The following is a 24,701-nucleotide window of genomic DNA, read 5'->3' on the forward strand; positions in this document are numbered from 1 at the left end:
TTGGGCCCGCAAATTGAAGCACTGCCTGTCGTTTTTCTTGCGCGGTGAGCGCCTATCCTGCTCGTGCATGTAAAAAGTTGACGGAACGTTGTCTTAATAGCAGCTGTTTCAATGGAGAACGCAAATTATTTTTTAAAGAGAGTGTGGTCGAGATTTAGAGCGTGTGGATTTGGTAGGGTGTGGTGGAGATTTGTGGTAGTTAAATACAACTGTAAAAATATGCACTCAATAGCTGTTTAGGTAATAAATGTAGTACAGGCGTTCTAACTGTAAATTTATGGCCTGTCCATGTAGTATAGCAATTCCGAGACTAAGTCTCAGACAACTGGTTTTCGAGAACAGACAACTGTTCTCGAAAACCCATTGTATATACATCGCTGCTTTCAGGCATCATTTGCACAGGCACTGCGGAACAAAGCCACATAGTGTGCCGATGCCATTAGTCAGAAGTTTGAGAAGTGGGATCTACATGTCTCAGGTCTCACGGTTTCTAACAAATTACCCATCACCAGCACCAGTTTTGAGACTACAGGTACGCTCAAGCTCCTATATAAAAGCTAAGAATTCAGTAAACTTTTGGTAATTACATACCTTTTTGACAACTACGCTACAAGTAAACTAACTTTACGAATATTGTGTGGCCCCTAAACGTAACTTCTTCCGTTATACTCCACCCGTTTTTTTACTTAATTTGAAGTGCTCACGTAATCGCTTGCCTCTGCGTTAAAGCGACACCATAATGAACCCAGCTTAGCCAACAGCAGATGACGCAAGACAAATAGTTGTATAAGCGTTCTGTCGCTTGTTTATATTTTTTTGTCCTACCGTTTACGTTTTGTAGTCCCAATTCAGCATGATGGTACAGCATAAAATTTGGTGCCCAGGGATCGACGTTTCTACGCTCGGTGACTTAAGAACCACCCTCTCTGTTTTTCTGGCTTTAAAATATTTCTACGTTTTCGCAGCCATATATGTTGCCCTTGACCTTGAGACCGGTGGCCTTGTCGTCTAAATGCCATGGCAGCTAACACAAACAAGTGGGATCGGCTTTTATTACCTTCTCGGCAGGAAACCACGAAGGTACAATTACTCTAGATTTACCGAGCGTTGCCGACAGCGCTCGTTAACCAGGAGGCTGCTGTGGTGCCCTACTGCGAGTAAGTAAAAAAACCGCCTAAAGTACTGTCTGACACCATCCTGGATTTCCCAAGGCACTCTGCCTTACAGCCTCGCTTATCACGATGGTGTAAAATTTGCGCTTGCTAGACTCAAATGAAAAGTTCGTTCCCGAGCCTGTAAAACAAGGATCCGAGCTTGCCCCACTGATGTCGGCCTCTTGCGCCATTCCTTTTAACGACGACACTGCTTTCCTATTAGTAAATTGAGCAGCCAGCCACTCGCAAACAATATGAAGAAAAGGTTGGAAGAAAGAGCCAGTAAGAGAAATTTGGACCGTGGGCGAGGGAGTGGTGCAACATGAGAAGCCACCTTTCGCCTAGGCTGGACCGCGTTCTGCTCTGTAGAGAATGACCACTATCAAGGGTGCGAGAACAAAGAGCAAGAGATTTGTGAGGCAGATAAAGACGAGGCTAATAAAAAAAGAATGGGTGATAAGGGGAAAAATAAGATTTATTAGAAGAGAAAAGCTGGGAAGTATGCCTGAATGACTGTGTACCAGCCTGCTAATCAGAGCATGGCCGTCGGAACGGTGATAACAGAGCAAGGAAGAGAGGATATAGTTATGGCAGGTCAAAAACATACAGACTGATATCTTTTGGTCGTTTACAAAGGAGTCATAAATATTGCAGTACAAAGCAAACGCTTCGGAAGAAAAGGAGCTACAGACCTCATTTGAAAAACAAACAACAAATACGCGCGAAATGGGAGCCAGGATAAAAATAGCAGATGACATGAAATTAACCTAGGGATGTTTAGGGGAATAAATGGTTTGGCGCGATGCTGACGAGCTTCCAAATATAACCGTGTGAAGCTCCCATTTTAATTAGTTTTCTTCGCGTAGCTTATCTTATGGCTAGCTGCATGCGGGCCGAAAGTGAAAAGCGTATAGAGGTGTACAAAGAGGCACCCTCCAGCCGGAGTGTCCACGATGATGGCACTACGAATAAAAACTATAAAATGCTACTGCGATAATTCGTATCATTGGGAGAGCGCGACATCAATCACCCCTTACAGTTTGTTGACTGCAGTGTTGTGTTTCTTTTCGGTGCAGAATTCCTATGCCGCCCCATGCTTAAGAGCATCACAGAATAGCTTGCCGGAAGCCAGTTCGCGCGTATTTTTCTGCCACAATGGGCTGTTTTGGTTCGAACAAAACAGCCTCTTCGGTTCCTGATTTTACAATGAATGCACCTAGCTTTCTCAAATAGAAAATGTGTATATTTTTTTCGCAACACAACGCTTCACCGCCAGCGCTTCCTAGCACCCATTTTCAGACAGCTATTCTAACATGATTCGCATTCTTTAGTAATGTCACCCAGTTAGCGATGTGCCCATCTGTTGCTCCGCTCCCCAACCGTATTTCCGCCAACTTGGCTCACTGGGTAGCTAATAGCCTAAATCGTAGAGCATAGGGCTGTGGTGCTGGAGAAACTGTGTTTGAAATCAATTGCAGGACCAACCTGGGACACTGGCTGTGTGTCAATTCCTATTTGTCAGTGGCCATGTGTCTGTCGCTCGGCACGTGTAACTGGCTATGTGTAGGTGCCACAAGGTACACGCAGCTCTTCGATGAACTTCTTCGATGCCAATTCGGACCCCTGCTGCTTGCTTGCAGAAGCCGCAATGGGTGGTCGAAGAGAAAAATGATGACTGTCGACGTTAATGCGATTAGAATCGCACATCATCACGTTTATTTGCTGTGCCCGAAAAGTAATCTCCGGGATTATGCTCAGCTGCTAAGTGGACATTGGTCGAACTGATGATTTGCGCAAGCAGAAGCAGGAGCTCGAATAGGAAGCAGATGCCGTCCTGCTGCACACTCGCCTGATACATGACGCGTTTCGGCGGCAGCAATACGGTATTTCGGACTATGTTGCTTCAATGCTGGTCGTATTGACGTCGGCGTTTGTAGGGGTGTAGGTACTGTCAGAAATTTTTGCTGTCGCAGAGTTAAATATTTACTCATGGCGTTACCTGCCGCGGCTGCACGGTGGCCATGGCATGGCGCTACTGAGAACGAGGGCACGGGTTTGATACGCATTCAGATGGGGGCAGACGGACAGGTGCATTAGGTGTACGGCTAACACCCCGCCCCCCCACACACACACGCACACGCACACGCACTCAAGCGCGCATACACGTAGAGACACACACGCGCACACGCACGTGCACACGCACACGCACACGCATGCGCACACGCGCACGCATACACGCAGACGCACACATGCGCACGCACATGCGCGCACACACACACACACACACACACACGCACACACACACACACGCACACACACACACACGCACACGCACACACACACACACACACACATACGCACACACACACGCACACGCACGCACGTGCACACGCACACAAGCGCGCATACACGCAGAGACACACACGCGCACACGCACGTGCACGCGCACACGCGCACGCATACACGCAGACGCACACAGACACACATACACACACACACACAAACACACAAACACACACACACAGACACACACACACACACACACACACACACACACACACACACACACACACACACACACACACACACACACACACACACACACACACACACACACACACACACACACACGTACACAATGCTTGCAATGCTGCTTACAATGCCACAATACAGGATTCTTTGTTGGATTTGACTCGTGATGATGATCGCCGTTAGGGGAAGATGTGAATTTATTGTAATGTTAACCGTATAGGGTAATTGTGCCAAATGCACGTGACTGCTGTCATCGCCTGAGAAGTATTTAGTTATACTTTCACCGTCGATAAGGACAAGCCGAATAATTTCTTCGATGTTGAGGTAGTCTGGGCAGTTGTGGCTTTGTCGGCGATTGAAATTACCTGGAAAGATTTTGTTTGTAAATTAAGTTGCTCTATTCAAATTACCCATGAATGAGTACAAATTACTTCAGTGGATAAAATAATTTTTATTGTTTCATTTCAATTGGTGCTGCTCTTACGGGTTAGCACAAGGAGGCAGTGCATCTTTTGCTGATGTATAAACGGCACAGGTAACCAGACAATGTGGAAGTGAAGTCGTGCTTGTTTTTTTTGTTCAAGTAAACAGGATAGGAAAATTCCACAGTGGTCGCTGAATAAATATCTTAACCTTTGCTTTGTCCTGAAAGGAACGCGAAAAAATATTCCGCGGTCGGTCTTTTTAAACAAACTTGCTCCAGAACTATCGTTGGGTAGAATTTATGGCTTGCGAAGAGCAAGTCATACAAATATCGTCTTCTAGACGCTCTCGGGAGTAATATTAGAGTAAAAAAAATCGCCTCCCTCAAACGCGGACTTCGCGAACATGAAAGCGGGTTTGCCAATGAACTGATTCATTTCGTCCCCCTACCCTGGCATCCCCGTTCTCGAGGGCCTAACGCATCACCGAACACGTTATTGCACGAAATAATATTGGCACCTAGTTGGAAAAACCCCCGCCATGCGTATTTGCACGAAATGTGCACAGAAGAATCTGATGCGGGTAGATAGACAGAGAGGGAAGAGGATAACTGACAGGCGAGAGGTTACTCAAGGCTGAACCTGGTTGTCAACCCAGTACTGGGGGAAGGAGAAAGGGGAGGGAAAATGCTCGAAGAAGGAGAAAACAGTGAAGTGTTGACGCGCACTAGTGTCACCGAAGTGTCATGGAATTCTCGGTGCTGTGTCAGGGATGGTCGTTCGGATAAATTAGAACGATAGGCGAGAGTGGCAGTTTATGTAAATAGCGATACAATTAAGCGATATAAAATTTGACAGACGTGACCTGCGCATGTGTCTTTGTTAGCTGGAAGCAAGATCTCTGCGAAGCTTTAGACTAGCTGCGCAGAAGTGTGTGCGTTACCTGTCTGTGCGTCATCGCATGCCAGATGTCGTTTCCAAGTCAGGTGTGATTATGATTCCAATAGCACGTAGTCAAGTCTGCCAAGCAGCGACGTTCACGCGAATAACGAAAAGCATCAAAGGAACGTCACAAAAAGCAAGAAGCTTCTAATGTAGCTGCCACCAAAGCATTACCAGGACAAAAATTCAACAGTATATGTTGCAACTTCGTATGGCTGTTGCAGATGCTACAAAATGCGCGAAACAAGGCATACGTCGGCTACTTGCCACGCTACAGTTCTTAAAAATTCTGCATAACATTGCAACTTCATAAACCATGCCTTATCCCCTTTTCTCACTACTATACAAAGTCAAAGCATAATATATATCACGTAAAATAACAAGAACCGATTGGGCTGCAAGCCACGAGCACACTCTTTTCTTCGCAATCGGCACAAATTTCCATGGCGACAGTTCTTTATTCGGTTATTTGTTTCGACATTCTTCGTCTACACAGATTTGTAATATTAAGTTATGGGTCCAAAAACCTCGGTTATAGAATTCTGGATCAGAATATATTACGTGCAAGCGCATCATTTTCATCGCAACAGAGCAGTCATCGTACCCTTACAGATAGCATTAGATTACTGTTTTTGATTCAACAACTTTCCTGCAAATATGAGTCTCTCTCCGGTATTCTTTTGTACAAACGAAAAAAAACGATTTTCCCCCTGTTTTTCTTAAGATGTCCAACGTCTTATGAATAAACGTAGATCATAAAGATAATCCGACAAACAGTGCGCGCCTGGGGAATCAAATTAGCATTTGTTCTAACGTTTGCTTTTCGCCTTTTAATTTTTCAATGTAGAAATAAGATCTCTCTCTGGAACCGAACATTCGCCGTCTTAAACCGTAATAAAACAATCACATGGCAACAGCTGAGCCTCTCGTTTTTCGAATAATAACGGAAATATTGACTTCCGTAACTAACCTAACCCAAGCCACGAGGCTTCGGGAATGCTAAACAGTCTCGGAACAGCTGTTCTGGAGCAGCCAATTACCTTCACGACTGGCTGGATAAGTCCATACATGTTTAATATTTAGTTATTACCAATGGAACCCGGCGCTTCACCGAAGCTTCACACCGCTCGTTACCAAAGTGTAGTTGTCTCTGAGCTGCGCCGAGGATTGTGAAATCATTATAAACGGCTTCGGAACAAGTGACTCTAAGCAAGTCGGATGGTTATCGTCGAGTATATTTGCGAACTAAACCATATGCCGTTTGCTATCAAACGTCTGGCGACTTAAAAACAGGTTCATTTTCACGTAGTCGTGCTGCCTGGGCGGTGGCTGGGATGGAGACAATCAGACGGTAAAACGTTTTGTACTGCATCAGCCGTACGATGAGGAAACTAGTCTACGGCACCCTACCCAATTGGAATTGTCATTCTCAAAGCTTCAACACTGTTAAACGCGAACGCTGGGATGTCAGAGAACACAAATAAATAATAAGCGGTGTCACGCTATCAGAAGGGAAACAAAATGCGGGCATACAAACGAAACATTCCTTTGTTTGTTGTGAAATGAGCTGCAAGGGGAGAAAAAGAAAACGGGATGTGTGGGCGTCACACAGAAAAGAATAGTTATTTCTTCTGCTCTCTATATCAGTGTGATCCACTCCATTAAAAATGTCTTCGAACAAGACACGAAACTAAACGAAAAGAAAAGCGTGAGGGGGGAGGGTGGTAGGAGGGGCGGGGCACAATCTCGTTTTCATGTGGTAAACGAAAGGAGAACGAGATCAAATCGTCCTCACATGGCCAAACGGGTTCTTAATAATTTATTTAGACGCGACATCAGAACACAGAGCGCACAGCCATGGCGTTAGAGGATACCAAAAAATGAACATCTCTTTAGGACAGGCGGCGCAGTGAAAACCGTCGGAGTCGGAAGTGGAGACGAAATTCAAACGGAATCATTAATGGGAGCCTCGCAATGCTGCACCTTCACGCACTCGCACCTCAAGGTTTGGGATCCAGAGGAGCCCCGAATTATTCCATATTTGTTTCCCTAACCGGGGGCGCCCTTGCAATTACCGGCATCGTTAGTTTCAAGGCTCCCTCTGCACGAATAATATTCAAGCACTTGTCTATATATGTATTATTTTTTACCAAGTTCTGTAGTTTCTGACACCTTCCGCGTAGAGAAGTGCAAGAATAAAGGTGCAGCGCTCAATTTACTTTGGGGAACATCGATGCTAATAAGAAAGAAATGGTTAGATAGCTTCCTCCTCCTCTGTTCGCCTTAGTTTTTCCGTACGCTCTTTATTTGTCCTTTACTAGTAAGTCTTGCGAATGGCCTAAATAAAAAAGTGGCGAGCCTCGAACATTTACAGTGAAGGAATTAAATTCACTTTTTTTCCCTAACCATTTGGAAGGCTGCAGAATGACAACCTAGAAAGAGGCGTGAATCTCAAGCAAGGATCTCCAAACTTGTTGTTCACAGCGCCGCGTTGGCGACCAGTGGCGGAGTCAAACGCCGGACAAAAAAAAAGATAAAAAGAACAAAAAAAAAGAACACGAGGTTTCAATAAGCATTAGCGAAAATAAATTCGTAAACATAAAACACGGTACTGGGCGTTCACTGAAACCTTTCTTTCAGTCCACTGACGGGTCCCCTTTTTTAAATAATTTATATTCATTATTTGTGTTCACCCCTTGCACAGTAAAACGTTCAGAAGAGGAGCGAAATAACTATTTCGGAATTAGAATTTTCTTTTGCCGCTTGCTTTCCGTGTGTATAAGTTGGGAAATATTGAATTAATGAATGATATCTAACCCGCCATGGTTGCCTAATGGCTATGGCGTTGCGCTGTTAAGCACGGGGCCACGGAATCAATTGCAAACCACGGCGGCCGCGTTTCGATGTGGGAGAAATGCAAAAACACCCGTGTACCATGCAGTGGGTGCACCGTAAATCACAGCAGGTGGTAAAAATTCATGCTCAGTCCCCCACTAGGGCGTGCCTCATAATTAATTTATGTTTAAAACACGTCGAAACCCATAATTTATTTTTAATGACGCCGTTGTTGTAAAGGCTGGCACTTTGGAGCTACAGAAATTCAGGCACGGGAATAGGCGGGAAAGGAGTGGTAAACAGATGACGGGGGTCAGTCAGCTGCCTGCATGGGCCTCTTTTAAAGAGTCGTGGTGGCAAACAAGCTTCTTCCCATTTCCTCGTGTACATAGCACGCAGATTGTTTTGCTCTTTCATGGTCACTATATCTTCACTAAGCAGATCATTATGGAATGTGGAGGTGGTTTGGAACATAACGGTTGTTTACAAGGACCCCTGTTGACGCAGCCCATGCATCCGTATTTATTATATTTTATGGCATGCTATTTATGAATTATAATCATTGTGATATGTGATACGTTACTCTTTGAAAAGACTGCTTACTTCGAGAGCTATGTTCAGCTACGCAGAAGCATCTTCAGATGGCAAATTAAGCAAATTATCCTGTGTGGTTAAACTGAACAAATTGTTTGAAAAATTACCCGTGACTGAGACACTAGAAAGTGCACTAGAAAAACCATAGAAAATAAGCCTTATTAACAGGTTTTTAAGCGGGGTTAGGTGGCTAAAAGGTAATTGTGTGGGAGATCACTGTTTACATATAAACCACATTTTGTCGTTGTGACACGAAACACATCGAACATGAGGGCCTTACAGAGCTCATAATAAGCTCGCCATATTTACAGAGAACATGAGATGGATCGAAATGACTCGTGGCAGTGACAACATGTGACAGCACTCAAACAAGGCACGGTAGCACTATATGCATGAGGTCGCAAGTAAAATTTAACTAAATTACGAAAGTTTTAATCTTTAGACTAAGAACGATAGTGGTCGCTGACCACAACGCACAATATATATGACACCGTACTATCGGAGTGGCACCAATCCAAATGGATACAAATTGCAACGTATTAAGGCGGAAGCAGCTGTTTAACCAAATATAAAAGGTGATAATCGCCCCAATAACGTTGGAGTAGAATTCTCACCAATAAACTTCATGAGGGAATGAAATATTCACATATTTACGTATCACAAGTGACAAGCTTGCCAAATTAACATAGGTACAAATGTAAGAACATGGGACGACAGCAAGTTGCAGCACACGGCACTAAGCAGAATCTACTATATTTGAATGCATTGGAATTACGTCCCTTTGCCAAATAGTGGGACGGGAGTTAATGTGAGGTGTGGACCTGATGCTCTGGCTTGATATTTTTCTGTGAAACACAGCGCAAGCCTGATGAGCCAATATTACTTCGCCTGATCCTCTTCGTCAGCCTGATAATTTGAAGGCTTTCAACAAATTTTTGTATGAGAGCGGACTGGACAAGAGACTGAAGAGTCTTGGAGTGTGCAAGATTTTCAGCATCGTTTTCATCCTCATAATCAATGTCGTCTCTATAATACGTTTCTGCACCCTCTCCCCTTCCCCCAAAGCCGAGTAGGAGGCCAGAATATTGATTCTGGCCGACCTCGCAGCTTTTCTCTCGTAATTTATACATCTCTCTCTCTCTCGGTCTCTCTCTCTCGTTATCTCTCTCAGACAGGCTGGCCCTGGATCTCGGCGTGCCAGTTTTGATTCAGGAGAAAATTTGCTTACAAATGCACATAGTGGCACAGTGTGACAATACCGGTGGTCAAATTGCTTTAAGTTTAGGAACTGTTCAGAACCCCATAATCTATAGCAATTGATCAGGTTTTCTCCTTTGTACTTGAAGATGTCGTTGGACGGCAGTTAAAGTACTGCTAATTGAAAAGAATCTGGCAGTGCATCTACATGGCGACTAAATAGGGTTTGTGGCGTTTGTAGTTCCACCCACCCGCCGTGGTTGCTCAGTGGCTATAGTGTTAGGCTGCTGAGCACGAGGTCGCGGGAATGAATCCCGTCCACGGCGGCCGCATTTCGATGTGGGCGAAATGCGAAAACACCCATGTACTTAGATTTAGGTGCACGTTAAAGAACCCCAGGTGGTCGAAATTTCCGGAGTACCCCACTACGGCGTGCCTCATAATCAGAAAGTGGTTTTCGCACGTAAAACCCCATAATTTAATTTTAAATTAATTTTGTAGTTCCACCTTCCTGGCATCAAGATCAAAGAATTGCTCGATAGCTTGTGTGTGCAGGTCGCCAAGAATTCTTGTTGCGAATGGGGAAGAAAATACTGTATAGTCTCCATGCTGATCTAAGAATCGCAGCAGAAATACTCCCACTTTCGATTTTGCGCCTGAGTCTAAATAGACAAAACAAAACAAAAACAAAAGAAAACTACAACAACAACAGCAGCAGCTGTATTTTGCACTGCAGCATTCTATTTTCATGCACCGGTCATGAATCCTTGTAGCTTTACATTGAGCTATTTATGTGGTTCGTTAAGTCGACGGAAAGGGCCCATTTCCAGAGCCACTCGTAATTGGACAGCGATTGCTCGGGGCGAACCCTCTATGCGACGAACACCTCATTTTTCATTGCGATAGCGATTAAACGGAATGGACACACCAAGCGAATTGTCGCCGTCGTCCTCGTCTGGAGGCCCCACATATATTTGGGTATATATGTGTACTGTGTGCCATGCTTCATGACAACCTATATATATATATATATCTATATATATATATATATATATATATATATATATATATATATATATATATATATATATATACATGCGGATTGTATTACCACACTATTTTATCACAAAGATTGCTCGTAGCTGGTCGTACATCTTTCACAAAATTGTTCTTCAGGATTTTAAGAATGGCAGCCCACGGACGGATGTCATGGAACATAAAACTGACAGCAAATGCCTTTTATCACAAATCTTCTCAGGTCATTAAATAATGAAAGTGCGCAACAATATCAAGGATCGAACTTCAAAGTAATGTAATTTTACTGGCGCGGCAAGCTACACTACCTCCGGGATCGGCCCACGAAAGAGGCTTGAAAGATACCTGACACGGAAAACTGGTGGTAAAGTCACTAAGACGAAAACAACTTTTATTAATCAACACAAATGAAGTAGAACATGTTTTGGAGCTGGTTGGTTCATAGCTTGCGAAAGATGAAGCGTCAACAAAGACAGCACATTAAGAAAGAACAAAGGATAAGAAGAATAACAAAAAAGAAACTTGCTACTTTGTGCCGGCTGATTGGATCTGATGATTCTAAGAAACTATAGTGTTCTATTAAACATGGAAACCCTTTTGTGAAGTCTGAAGAAAGGGGTCGTATACCGCGTACCGCTGAAGTGTGGGAAAGAGCATATCGGCCAAAGTGGCCGATGTATTAATGAACGCCTGCGGGATCACAACTTTTCACTGAAAAATGGTCGTCACTCAAACTTGCTGCTTCATTGCAAGGCTTGCGCGAATGAGAATAAGCAAGTATGTGGATCAAGGGTTCACGAAACAACAATCATGTTTAAAAGCAAAGATAGTGTGGCGCGTGAACTGTTGGAGGCTAACCAGATTAAGAAAAGAGGGGACGCCTGTGCCAGCACTCCGCCTCTGAATATTTACAGAAATGAAAGCATGTTTTTAGGTAGGTTTTAGATTTTGGTCAATTCTGTGATTCCTTTCCTATACATCTTCTGTGTTCGCGCGCGTGCGCATTCACATGTTCTGTGCTCCCTCTTCTTTTCTTCCCCCTCTCACCATGTCTATACATACAGCCGCTTTTGACCTCATTTAATAGGTGCAAGTAGTGCCTTGTCCTGTCACTGTTCTTTCTCATTGTGCTTTCTCTGTCGGCACTTCATCTTTCAAAAACATAAATGAAATGATCGTGGCTTTGGCGCGTAAAACCCCATAGTGTAGTTTCTTTTTTATTAATTAATTAATTTTATTTATTTATTCGTACCTGAAATGTCCCATTTGGGGTTTTACATGAGGGGTGGGTATATTTAGATCATATTTTCAATGAATGCATTGAACGATGAATCCTGCGATGAATACTGCCACTCACTGTAAAAATGTTTACACCCTTAAGTGTCTTTTCTAGTCGCAATGCCGTTAACACCATTACCGTTAGGGCTTTACAAAAAGTTACAAAATACGACAACGGAGCTCTAACTAGACGTGTGATGACAAAAGATGTAATTGAAAACTATTTGATCATTTTTAATAACGGGGTCTTACGTGCCAAATCCACTTTCTGATTATGAGGCACGCCGTAGTGGGGGACTCCGGAAAATTTGACCACCGGGGCTTCTTTAACATGTACCTAAATCTAAGTACACGGGTGTTTTTGCATTTCGCCCCCACCCCTGGAAGGAGTAGCGTGAGAATATCAGATCTAGAAGAAAGTCTGGTGGTGTTGCTTGACAAGTCTCTTACAGTAGCGCTCTAAACTTTTTTTTTTGACAGCGAGAAAGGCATGGCGCGAAGCCACAGGACTCACAACGTTTCCATCCTTTTACACAAAAGTTCCGCTGAAAAAATGAGCACGGTACAAAAAGCTTTATTGGCTGCCCAATAAATAAAAAAAAGATGTTAAGGCGTTCCTTAACTTTTGTCCGGGTTAGACCGCTTGTGTCGTAATATATGTCTTTTAGTTACTCGATGTTTATTTCCTAGTGCCGGCGTTCGCACTGGCATTTTCACAACAATTAGGCATGGTAGACCTTTCCGAGCCGTTGTGTTACAATTTCTTTTTCGCGAAGCCGCCCACAAGTGCTCACTCGTCACTCAGCCAGCGAAGACCTCACGTTGTATCTGCCGAGTCTAGCAATTGCAGATAAATGAAGAATTTAAAAAATTTTTGGAACTTCAAGAACGTCACAACTGCGTCGTCGTAATTTTCGTGGAAGAAAGCTGATTACAGGTTCAGAAAAGCAGTGACCAGACTTTACTACATTAAATTTTCTTAATGACATCAAAGCGGTACGTATGACGGAACGTGCTTCAATGTAACTAGTATTTTGGTTTTTCTCCCCCCCCTCCCTTTGAATGTGGGGTGACATACTCACCTAGTCAGCTTTATTTCATCAGGTACACAATATGTATTGTTTCTAGAATTCTTGTATACATCTTCTTAGACTTATTTTGCTTCCTCAAACGTTCTTAGCTGCGTTGTACCGCCATCTGTGCACCTGCTACATAGCGTTCTACGTGGCGTAATAATATGCAACTGCAATACAGAATGTGCTCGTATTGACGCTACGTGGTACACATGTCACGTTGCGTCTCTCCTCGCGCGCTAGGACGCGTTTATAAGGCATTTTTTCCTGAGCATGCTAGCTAGCTCTGGCATGGCTCAGTAGTGAAGTAGCTGGCTTTCTCTCAGCGGGCCCGCGTTTGATCCCACCGGAAACCGGGTGTTCCTTTTCTCATTTCCGGCGATAGCTGCTACGGACACCGGAGGGAACGGCGGCGTGGGTATCATCACCAGCCGAAATGGCAGTTGGGATGAGCACAAAACAACTTACGCTGTAAAAGTGTTGGCTCGCATCTCTTTAATTCTAAAATAGAAATCGCAATAGTCCTATTGCTTACTGCATTGAAAAAGGAAACGAGTCTACAAAATATGGTGCACTTGTTTCCAGGTCGGCGTTTATTAGTGAGTACTTCGAACACCTACTAAGCGTTAAAGCTTTCGAATGATACAAAAAGAGTAAGAACAGTAAAGAGTAAATGCAGAAAGAGTAAAAGTATTGAAAAGAAAAGTCGAGAGGTTCGTTGCTGACAGAGTGAAAAGAAGTACATATTGCAGGAATATTAACCACCAAGGCGTCTGGTCGGTTACCATATGCCGGTGGAAGGAAAAAGGTAAATAGAAGGAAGAGAGAGAGAAAGCGGTGAGTGTGTGTATGTGCGTGGACAGACCCATGCAGTCAGAGGCGCACGCATAATTCAGTCATTTGCAAAACGCACACGAGTGCTTTCGCTGGATTCTGGGCTGATGACCGCTGGGAACAGTGTTGCAGTAATGTCTGTGCACTCACTGGTCGATCATCTAGCCACCTTATTACATTGCAAATTAAGTGTTTTTGTGTGTATATTCAAGGACAGTGCCACAATAGGTGGTCTATATTCTCGCGGGCCGCAGATGTCACGCTCAGGACTGTCAGACGCGCTGAATAAGTTGTAACGAACACAACTGCCAACCACAACCGACGCAGAAGAGATGCCTCGCGTCGGTGTTCTCCTGGTGGAGGTCTTTGTTGTAGCCAAGGCTTCGGTCTGTGAAGAGTGGTGCACCTTATATGCGCGGTATTCCACTCCTATAACGACAGTGTGGGTTCGAGAAGGCGAAGGTGCCTTACCCCGTTTGTGTAAAAAAGTACACCGGGATCCAATGGTCTTCTACGTGTGACGTCCGAACAGCCTTGTCTGCGTCCTCGTTTCCAGTGACATGTGAAGAAAGATCGCAGCCTTTTTCTTTCAAGTGGTGGTTAAGCTCCACAATTTCCCAACTCACTCCGTCGTGAAATCAATATTTGAAGAACGACTGCATACACTGTACTGACAGCTTTTAGTTTCGAGAACGGTATGTATCAATCAACTGAAGTGCAGCGCGGAAAGCCGCGAATTCTACAGTTGTAGACGTTGTGACATGCGAGTACTTCAACCCTTGAATTATTAATCCCGTCATGTTAACTAGAGCGCCGCTGAAATTGGTTGATGTAGTGGTGTCATCAGTATAAACGTGTGTGTAGCCGTTGCATTTTTCATGGAGGAGGAGTAAACATACTTGTTTGAATTGAGGTGATGGTAAGTGAAGCTTTTTCTGAAACCCTGGGAGCATGGAGAAATCAAGGGCCCAGGCGCGGGGGTGCACCCTGGTGAAAGTGAGGCACTACATGCGAATACAGTTGCAGTGAATGTCGTAAAGGGCCTTTCTGCTAAGATGTTGACCGCGTTGGCGGGAAGAACTCTGCGCAAAGTGTTGGGTGTGCATAAGCATTGTCAGAGAGCACATTGGTAATGTGCTCTCTGAGTGCCTAATCTTGAGCGTTGACAGTAGTTAACAATAGCCCCCCTCCCCCCTCTAAGTTTCACAATAAACCTTGGCGCTCAGACTCTGGGGAAGACTGCAAAAAAAAAAAGCTGAATTTGATACTCGTTGACTTTGATGGGGGTACTGCTTATTTGTCACCATTAAACATTAAAGGAATACTAAAGTGAAGCCTAATTTGCGCTGCATTAGATTGGGAAAGTACTATTAAAGAGTATGGTATTCTGCATGCCAAAATCACGATTTGACTATGAGGCAGGCCGCAGTGAGGGACGCCGGAATAATTGGACCCACCTGGGGATCTCTAACGTGCACCTAAATTTATGTACGCAGGTGTTTTCTCATTCGGCCCCATCGAAATGCGGCCGGCCGTGGCGGGGATTCAATCCCGCGACCTCGTGCTTAGCAGCCCAACACCACAGCCACTAAAGTATTATTCTACAATACAAAAATAAAGAAATCAAGAAACTATGCAAAATACGAGAATCCTAGAAGAGGCGCAGTAACAAAAGGTGGATGTTGACGCCTCGTTGAAGTTAATGCACTTCTGCGAAGTGATGTCATGAGTTTTGACAGTGTATGCACTCTCTGATGCCAAAATGTTTCTTCTCAGAATCAACCTATTACCGCAAAATGAACGGAGATATTGTTCTGTGACAATACTTTACCAGCATGAACTGAGCTGGTATTATCTTCAGTTACCCTTTACTGTTATAATATATCTAAGAAAACTCACCGCGACAGAACTGATAATAATAATGAAAAAGCTTGGATTCTTAACTACAACATACTGAGAGAGAGAGAGAGAAAGAGAGAGAGAGTCTTCTAAAAAAACCGACGAAGAAAAAAAAAGTATAATTTCAATCGGGAGATTAGCCTCCGGAGTCGAATTTTAATTCGCTCATTCTCATTAGGCCAAATAATATTTTTTAGACAGCTTGTTTTACATAATATAACGTCCGGCGCACTACATTATTGTGAGCTGCACAGGAATGAGGAAAATTTGGTGCAAAACCTGTCAAGTAGAGAACGAGCCAGGGTCTGTCCGTTTCGCTTATTTCTGAAAGCGCCAGCCTATAAAACGATGCCACCGTTCTTGTGGGTGTTGAACGCTAGAAGAGAGAAAGCAATTATTTTATATTTACAGCACAAGGCCGTCAACAGGGGCAGGTCGCTATGCACTGCGCTTTCTTCTTTCCTCGCGTATACTTCAGAAAGAAAGCGACGAAGCATAAACGTCACCGCAGGCTTCATTCATTGCAAAAGGCACCGAACCTACACAGCTACGCTGTTACTCTAGAGCATTCACTGATAATGCCACTGGAAGCTCATGGCTATTACCAGTATTTTACAACATACTTTTTTGTGACAACACAGCTGATCTTACTAGAAATTGCGCGTCCAGCCACACAGAAATATCTTGTAAAGGAATTGGTGAACAGGCAAAAGAAGGTAAGCAATGAGCTGTCAGATTCTACGGCTCCTAGTGAAAAGTATAGAGGCTGGAAATGAAGACAAGAGATGGTGCTTAAGGGAAAAAAAAGGGAGACCGCACCAGGACAGGTGCAGAAAGAACGTATTACTTATTCACAGTTACGAATGGAGCCTTCAAATACTGAACGCGAATAGCAGGTCTTCGACACAGCCTCGTTAAAGGGCGCAAAAAGCGAATGAGACAGTGACCAAAACAGGTGACTCTACGCAGTGAAAGTAGGCCAAGGACAGAGAATCTATAACCCGAGGGAAATCTGCTAGTGAAAGAAACAGTAGATGCAATACTAAAGAGAACCAAACAAAATAGCATTTTCTGATACTGTTTCGTTTCTTGACTCGCCAGATAGCAGGGGTAGGTGATAACTGTCGAGCACACTATTCTCTGTGGTTTGCTAGCACTCTTCAATGTATAGCGGTCATTGATGGAAGTAAATTATAAAGATAGCCAGGGGTGTTTGTTCCAAGATGGGTGGAGCATAGCAGTGTGGTAGAAGGACTTTTGCAGAAAGAATAGTAAGTATGCATAGCATTATCTGACATGCGCTAGCTTGCGGGCGGTCTTGTCAAAGGTGGACCAAACAGCAATGCTTGAGCTAGCGGAACTCTAGGTTGCGTTTCTATCCCGACGTCGCTATGGATTTGCTACATGCTCCCCAAGTTTATGCATAAACCAGAGCTAAACTGCAGCTTCCTGAGGTGCTGCAGTATTCCACGGATACACGATCACCGTGCGTTATTGATCTCTGTAGACAGTTTGCATTGGTCCAATGCAAACTCCACGCTCCTTTGAGGTGATAATGAGATAGGCGTCATTTTCTAGCTTTTGAGTGAAATAAAAGACGCACGTATCTCTGATTTGTAGCATCTTCCGCAATGTATAGTGCAATCGGATTTGAATATTTTGCCACAAAGTAACCTTTCAACCAATGCAATATCAAACAGAGTGGCAAATAATTACGCGTAGAGGCTGCATCGTCGGGAGGTTGCAATATAAGCATTGCGCACATTTTGCATGCAGCTCTCAAGGGAAACTGCATGAGTTTATAATCTTCTCTAGCATAAGCAAAAATGAGAAAGCGCGTGCTTGAAGCTTTAAACGGTCCTCTGGGTTCACATGCGTACGATCGTACTTTTGAAGCAAAATAACTTTGTGACTTCTTCGAGGCCGCGCAGAAATACAAATTGTTTTATCTTTACCTATCGTACCATTATATTTAGGAAGTATTCCACCCTTACCAGCTTGTGCAAATTAAATTTTACTAAGAAATAATTTTTAGCGCTGGTGAAATAAAGCGTAAATTTTTTAATGGCAAACAAAAGTGCACGTAAGGGGATTTGCCTAACAAGAGAAAATGTATTCACCTCTACTTAGCTATATAGATTGCACACACACAAACGAACAAGCAAGCAGAGTAGCCTGAATTTTCTGTAGCACCGGCAAAACACGTTATTTTTTTTTCTGTGATACAAAACTACATGTCAGTTCATCAGGATCAGCCCAGGACCTCGCTAGTGGTAGTCAACCAGCTGGTATAGACCGGGGTGCTTTAGTTGGCGGCAGGAGCTTTGGGAATATAGGGTAAATGGTAGGTGACGTTGCCATGCGACGTAGTGAATGTTCAAGTACCCGTTAGGCGACTGCAGGAGTGGCGGTCGGGGAGCGGGAATCCTGTTTGTGTGGAAGCTTGCCAGGAAAATACGAGCAATACGAGCCTGGTAACGACTGGTTGTATTAGCTCAGGTTAAAGCACGGAATAACCTTTCTGGTTTAGAAGCGTCATGTATTGCACTAGTTCGTGGCTTTCTATGGTGCTTGGGTACAACGCAAGCACAAGGAACATGACATAGATACTTCTCCCTGTTGCACTTATCTGTGTCGTGATTTACATTTGTGTTGTAACCGAACACTCTTTTTCGAATCACTGTAGTCGTTAAAATGAGAGAACTTGATCAAGAATGATCACGAAATCAGGTCAAGGAAAATCAGAAGCCAATGTAAGTTTTGACTTGTGAGCTGGTTGGTATTTTCGTTGCCGTGCGTTCCATCGTGATGTGGAACCTAGGTGACTTCCATTTCACTCCCTTGTGTGTGTGTGCTCTTGCAGGTGTGACCTGCTGTAGTCACCTGCGACAGCTAACATATTTTTAAAGCGAAGTTTTTTTTGCCTACTTTACCGTGTTTGGCGTGGCTACTGTCTGCTGCTGGGACGGCCAGTATGAGGGCGTATATGTTTCTGGATATGAGTACGAAGGTTACATGTGCGCCGAGTCATAGTACCATTGAATACACATACAGAAACCTTGTATGCTGACCAACAAAGTAGTGTGAGTTAGCACCACTCCAATCTGCTTAATAAAGAAAATAAACAAAAATAAATAAACAAGTAAGTGAGTGAGTGAGTGAGTAAGCAAGTAAGTAAGTAAGTAAGTAAGTAAAGTAAGTAAAGTAAAAGTAAGTTAAGTAAAAGTAAGTTAAGTAAAGTAAGTTAAGTAATGTAAGTTAAGTAATGTAAGTAAAGTTATGTAAGTAAAGTAAAGTAAGTAAAGTAAAGTAAGTAAAGTAAAGTAAGTAAAGTAAAGTAAGTAAAGTAAAGTAAAGTAACTTAGTAAGTAAATAAATAGGTAAATAAATAAACAAATTCCTACAAAAAACCTGAAGAAATAATGTCGGCACACAGGTATTTCTAAAGCACATGGACCTGTTAATGAAATGACGCATTATATCCCTTGCATCACTTGACATTCATTGATTTATCTATTCCGCATCAGACACTGGGTGTGCACCCGCGCATGACCAATCATCCAGACTGGGTATGCGACATAAAGAAGTGCAGAATTCTTTAAATGTGGCCACATATGTGCGGCACTTATCTGTAAGTAAACCTGCCATCACCATTCTTACCGTGTGATAGCGGGATAAACATAAGTATCATGGGATATACATAAACATTGCATGTGGTGCATGCTACATAAAACATAAATCGGGTTTTATGTGCCAAAAACGCTATCTGATTATGAGGCACGCCGTAGCGGAGGACTCCGGAATGATTTGAGTCACCTGGGGTTCTTTAACGTGCAGGTAAACCTGAGCACACTGGTGTTTTCGCATTTCGCCCCCATTGAAATACGGTCGCCGTGGCCAAGATTCGAACCCGCGAAGTTGTGCTTAGCAGCCGTACACCACAGGCACTAAGCAACTACGGTGGGCGCACACGCTGCATAGGATGAAAGTAAACACAGTTGAACGCACCGCTATTAGTTGTACAGGATTCACCAACTGTGCGAAAACTTCGCTTTACATAGATCTCAAAGTGTCTATTTCCACTGCATATATTTTTTGTTCGTAAAAGTTGACCCGCAAACGATATACGTTAAAGCTTCTCTTGTGACAAAAATAGATAAATCCAGTTAATATTCTCTGGGTGCTTCTCTAACCCCGCATAGAGAAGGTATCATTTTCACAGACTAATTTTGATAGCTCATAATTTTGGTGTAAATGTGGGAAACATAACGTAAAGCCTATAGTAATGAGCATGATACACTTGAGCAGACTTCATTTGTGGATAATTCAGGAAGACCATGCAATTCATAATAACATTATTAAAACACTATTTAATATTTTACTAAGTACATTTATTGTTGTCAGCGTTCTTTTTTGTATGAATGAGGAAGGAAGGAGGAAGGAAAAAGTGGAGAAGGAAGGCAGGGAGGTTAACCAGTTTCGCTTAACCGGTTGGCTACCCTACACATGGGAGCGGGATGGGGGAGATGAAAGATGGGAGGAGAGAGAGAGAGAGAGCACATAACACAGCGAACACATCGTCAGTTACAGTCCGTCACTCTTGCGCAGTACGCGATATCACTGTCACAGCCGCTTGTCCAAGCCCGTATCCTTCAAAAACCGAAGTAGTCCCTTCGTCGCCTTCAGCTGCGATGTCTTCTGTCGGCGATGTGTGAGAATGGTTGTAACTGACAATGGTCTATTGTCCAGGTGCGCTAGAACAGATGCCATGGACTGTCTCTGAACATTATATTCAGGACAGTCGCACAGAATGTGTTCCAGCGTCTCCTCGCAAAGACAGGCATTGCAGAGAGCGTTATCGGCCATTCCAATGCGAAACGAGTAGGATTTCGTGAAGGCCACCCCTAGCCATAAGCGATAAAGCAGGGTGGCCTCACTTCGGCGGAGTCCAGTTGGCATACAGAGACGCATCAATGAGGGCAGGTCGTGTTGATGATTGCTGCGGTTGGTCTGGCTGCTTGGTGTGCACCATAGAGAGAGCGTGATCTCCCGTGCAAGCACTTGAAGTCTGCTGGCTGCGTCGGACCGCGAATGTGGTATGGCCTCTTCCTGTGTGTCTTCAAGAGCTGTCCGAGCGGCTTTATCAGCGTCTTCATTTCCTATGACGCCGCAGTGACTTGGCAGCCACTGAAACGTCACGTGATGTCCTTTCTCATGTGATGTATGAAGCAGGCATCTAATATCGAGCACGAGCTGTTCGAATGGCCCGCGACGCAGAGCTGATAGCACAGATTGGAGGGCTGCCTTTGAGTCACTGAAAATTGACCATTGTCGAGGTGGTTCGCGATTGACGAAACTAAGAGCAGCGCGAAGAGCAGCTAGTTCCGCAGATGTAGATGTCGTTGGGTGGTCAGTCCTAAAGCTGATGGTAATACCTCTTGCTGGGACGACCACAGCACCGGACGAACACTGGATGTTTGTGGAACCATCTGTATAAATATGTCCACTCTCCGCGTACCTCTCGTGCAGTAGAAGCAGAGACAGTTGTTTGAGCACAGGCGACGACAGCTCAGACTTTTTCCCAATTCCTGGTACGCTGAGATGGACTGTGGGGCTGACAAGGCACCAAGGGGGTATCGGTGGCTTAGATGGAGCGGTGAAGCCCGAGGGAAGTTTGTCGTTGTACTTGGCGATAGTTTTCGAGAATGATGCTTGGTGCCTGTCTGAAGGTAGTGTTGCAAGGTGGTGATAGGGGGCACGTGCAAAATGTCTTATATGCGTTCTCAGGGCTTCCACCGTGATGTGAGTTTGCATTGGATGGTCCCGAGCAATCGCAATAGTTGCCTCAGTTGACGTGCATCTGGGCAAACCAAGACAAACTCTGAGTGCTTGAGCTTGTGCTGCCTGCAGAACACGAATATTTGTCTTGCAGGTGTTGGTCTACTGATCTACTGACATCCCCCACGTCTTTCCTGTCAAGTATTTAAACAACTGGGAGGTTGCTGTCAGGCGCCGTTTCATGTAGGCCACATGTGGGCTCCAACTGAGGTCTCGGTCGATAATTACGCCAAGAAATCTGTGGGTTCTGACATAGGAAATGGTCCGCCCATTGATTGAGATGACATAAGGCGTCATTGGTCTGCGCGTAAATGCTACTAGGGCGCATTTTTCTGGCGATATGCTCAGACCTTGTTCACACAAGTAGCTCGCTGTCAAAGTAGCCGCTCTTTGAAGCCGTGCACGTACCTGAGGACGTGTGACTGCCGAAGTCCAGACACAGATGTCATCTGCGTATAATGAAATTTTGGTGGTAGTTGGCAAGTGTTCAGCAAGCCCAATAAGAGCGAGGTTGAATAGCGTCGGGCTAAGAGCACCGCCTTGAGGAACGCCCCTGCTGGTATAGCGTCGCGTAGTTGGGCCATCGTCGGTTAACACATAGAATGATCTTGCAGAAAGGTAACTTGCAATCCACAAAAATACTCGACCACCTAGGCCAACCGTCACAAGAGCGTCGAGAATTGCTTTATGTAATACGTTATCGTATGCCCCTTTCACATCTAAGAATAAAGCTGCAGATAAACGTTTACGGGACCTTTCGTGCTGGACATAAGAAATGAGATCAACTACATTGTCGATGGAAGAGCGGTCACGTCGGAAACCAGCCATGGAATTCGGATAAATCTTGTAGTATTCAAGGTACCATTCCAGGCGGCCAAGGATCATCCGTTCCATTATCTTTACTACACAGCTGGCCAACGCTATTGGGCGGTAAGAGGCGAGCTCTAGCGGGGATTTGCCCTGCTTCAAGATTGGCACCAGGCGGCTCACTTTCCATTCGTCAGGAACATTTCCCTCCTGCCATGAGGTGTTGTAGAGACTCAATAGTGCCATCCGTGCGGATTCTCCGAGGTAGCACAAGGCTCGGTATGATATACCATCTGGGCCCGGAGATGATGAGCGCCTGCAGAGAGCTAGTGCTGCCTCGAGCTCCTCCATTGAGAAAGGAAGGTCCATGCGGCAATCACGGGAACGGGGGACGTCATCTCGGGCTGGAGGGTCTGGACGTGTCGCTCGGTCTGCTATCCGCGCACAAAAGTCTTCTGCGACATCGATGTCTTGCCGCCCTTGGAAAAGCGCGAGCGCCTTGAAGGGAAAACGCTGTTCCGGAAGGCAACGCAGACCTTGCACCGTTTTCCAAATATGAGATAGCGGCTTGCGGGGGTCGAGTGTCTTGCAAAACGTTGCCCAACGTTCAGACGCTAATCTATCCATTCGACGCTGAATCTTCTTTTGTATCCTCCTGGCTGCCCTAAGGTCATGCATTGATTTTGTACGCCGATATCGACGTTCCGCCCGGCGACGAAGTGCGCGAAGTCGCTCTAATTCTATGTCGGAGTCCTTCCGCGTGTAAGAGATCGTCAGCATGCGAGTGGCGTTTCGCATCGTATTTTGAATTGTTTGTTCTAACCCAGAGGGTAGGCCCTCGATGCAGGCATCTTCCATATCAGATTTGAACTTGGCCCATTGAACCGTCCGAATGGTATTCCGTGGGCCAGATCTAGACGACAAGCCTTTGATGTTCAGATAGGTGGGAATGTGATCACTCCCATGTGTCTCAATATCTGGGAACCACTTCACACATCTGGCGAGAGAGTCGGAGACGAAAGCAAGGTCGAGGCAGCTGCCGTATGACACGCCTCGAAGAAAGGTGGGGCTACCATCGTTCAAGAGAGTAAGGCCATAGTTGTATGCGATGTTTGATAGTCTTCGTCCTTTTGCATTTGTCTTTGTACTTCCCCATGCTGGATGGTGTGCATTGAAATCTCCAATGATGATCCATGGGGCGGGGCAAACACTCAAGATATCCGCTAATCTTCTAGTGTCGAAATTGCTGGAAGGCGATATATACACACCTATGAGAGTAAACAAGAGTTTGTTATTTTTAACTGTGATGCAAATGTACTGATTGTCGTCGTGGGGCGCAATTGGTTGCAAAACATAGGTGAGTTCACGACGAACAAAAACGATGATTTTGCTGCATGCACTATTTGTTGAGGACACGAAACATTCGTACCCTGACAGTCGGATTGGTTTCGACAAGTTGGGCTCACAAATGACAATGAGTGGAAACACATTGGTGTACACATACTGACGGAAATCTGAAATTCGTGATTTTAGCCCTCTGGCGTTCCACTGCATGACGGACGCTGCCTTGACTTCTTTTCGGAAGGATGGGGTATGGGTGGCCATCTTTCTAGTTGAGGGATTCAAGCACTGGGCTTAAGGCGTCCAGCACTTTAAGTGCGCTTCGAGCAGACGGTGTCCCCATCTCAACTAAAATCGTTCGAATAGCCTCCATGAGGGAACGTAGCACCGAGATGACTTGACCATCTGGTTTAGGCGAATCATCAATGGCCGGAGAAGGCTCCGGTGGGGCCGTGACCTTCTGAGGTTCCCTAGCAAGGGAGCGGCTCGGTAGCGCAGGCCATTCCTCTAAAGAAAGAGTCTTATCTGATTCCCTCGTTGAAGTGGTAGGCCCTTGCGCGGCGCGAGTAAGTGTTACTGTAGTGAAGCGGGTAGTATCGATTCGCGCATGCGCCTTCTTTGAAGACGTACGACGGTGTCGACGTCGACGCCGACGCCGAACTACTTCGGCTGCCTCCCTGTTGGCCGAATTGTCTCTGGCCATTTGCTTAAGAACCGCGCGCTCCCTCTTGATGCGGGGACAGTCCTTCGACGAGGCTACGTGAGGGCCGCCACAGTTGGCGCACTTCAGAACTGTGGCACCACAGGTCTCTTCTGCATGAGGTTCAGCGCAACGGGGACACAGTAGCGAGTTGGGACACACGCCCTTGACGTGTCCCAGCCTGAAGCACTGATGGCATTGAAGCGGCTTCTGGATGAAT

At 44.9% G+C, this 24,701-nt stretch overlaps 1 long non-coding RNA gene across 1 annotated transcript in view; it reads left to right on the forward strand.

The window, feature by feature from the left end:
- Window positions 1-24,701, forward strand: part of LOC135904602 (uncharacterized) — a 250,725-nt gene that overhangs the window by 151,406 nt on the left and 74,618 nt on the right. The gene's annotated exons all lie outside the window — the stretch shown is intronic.

This window comes from Dermacentor albipictus, chromosome 4, assembly GCF_038994185.2.
Source record: "Dermacentor albipictus isolate Rhodes 1998 colony chromosome 4, USDA_Dalb.pri_finalv2, whole genome shotgun sequence".
NCBI lineage: Eukaryota > Metazoa > Arthropoda > Arachnida > Ixodida > Ixodidae > Dermacentor > Dermacentor albipictus.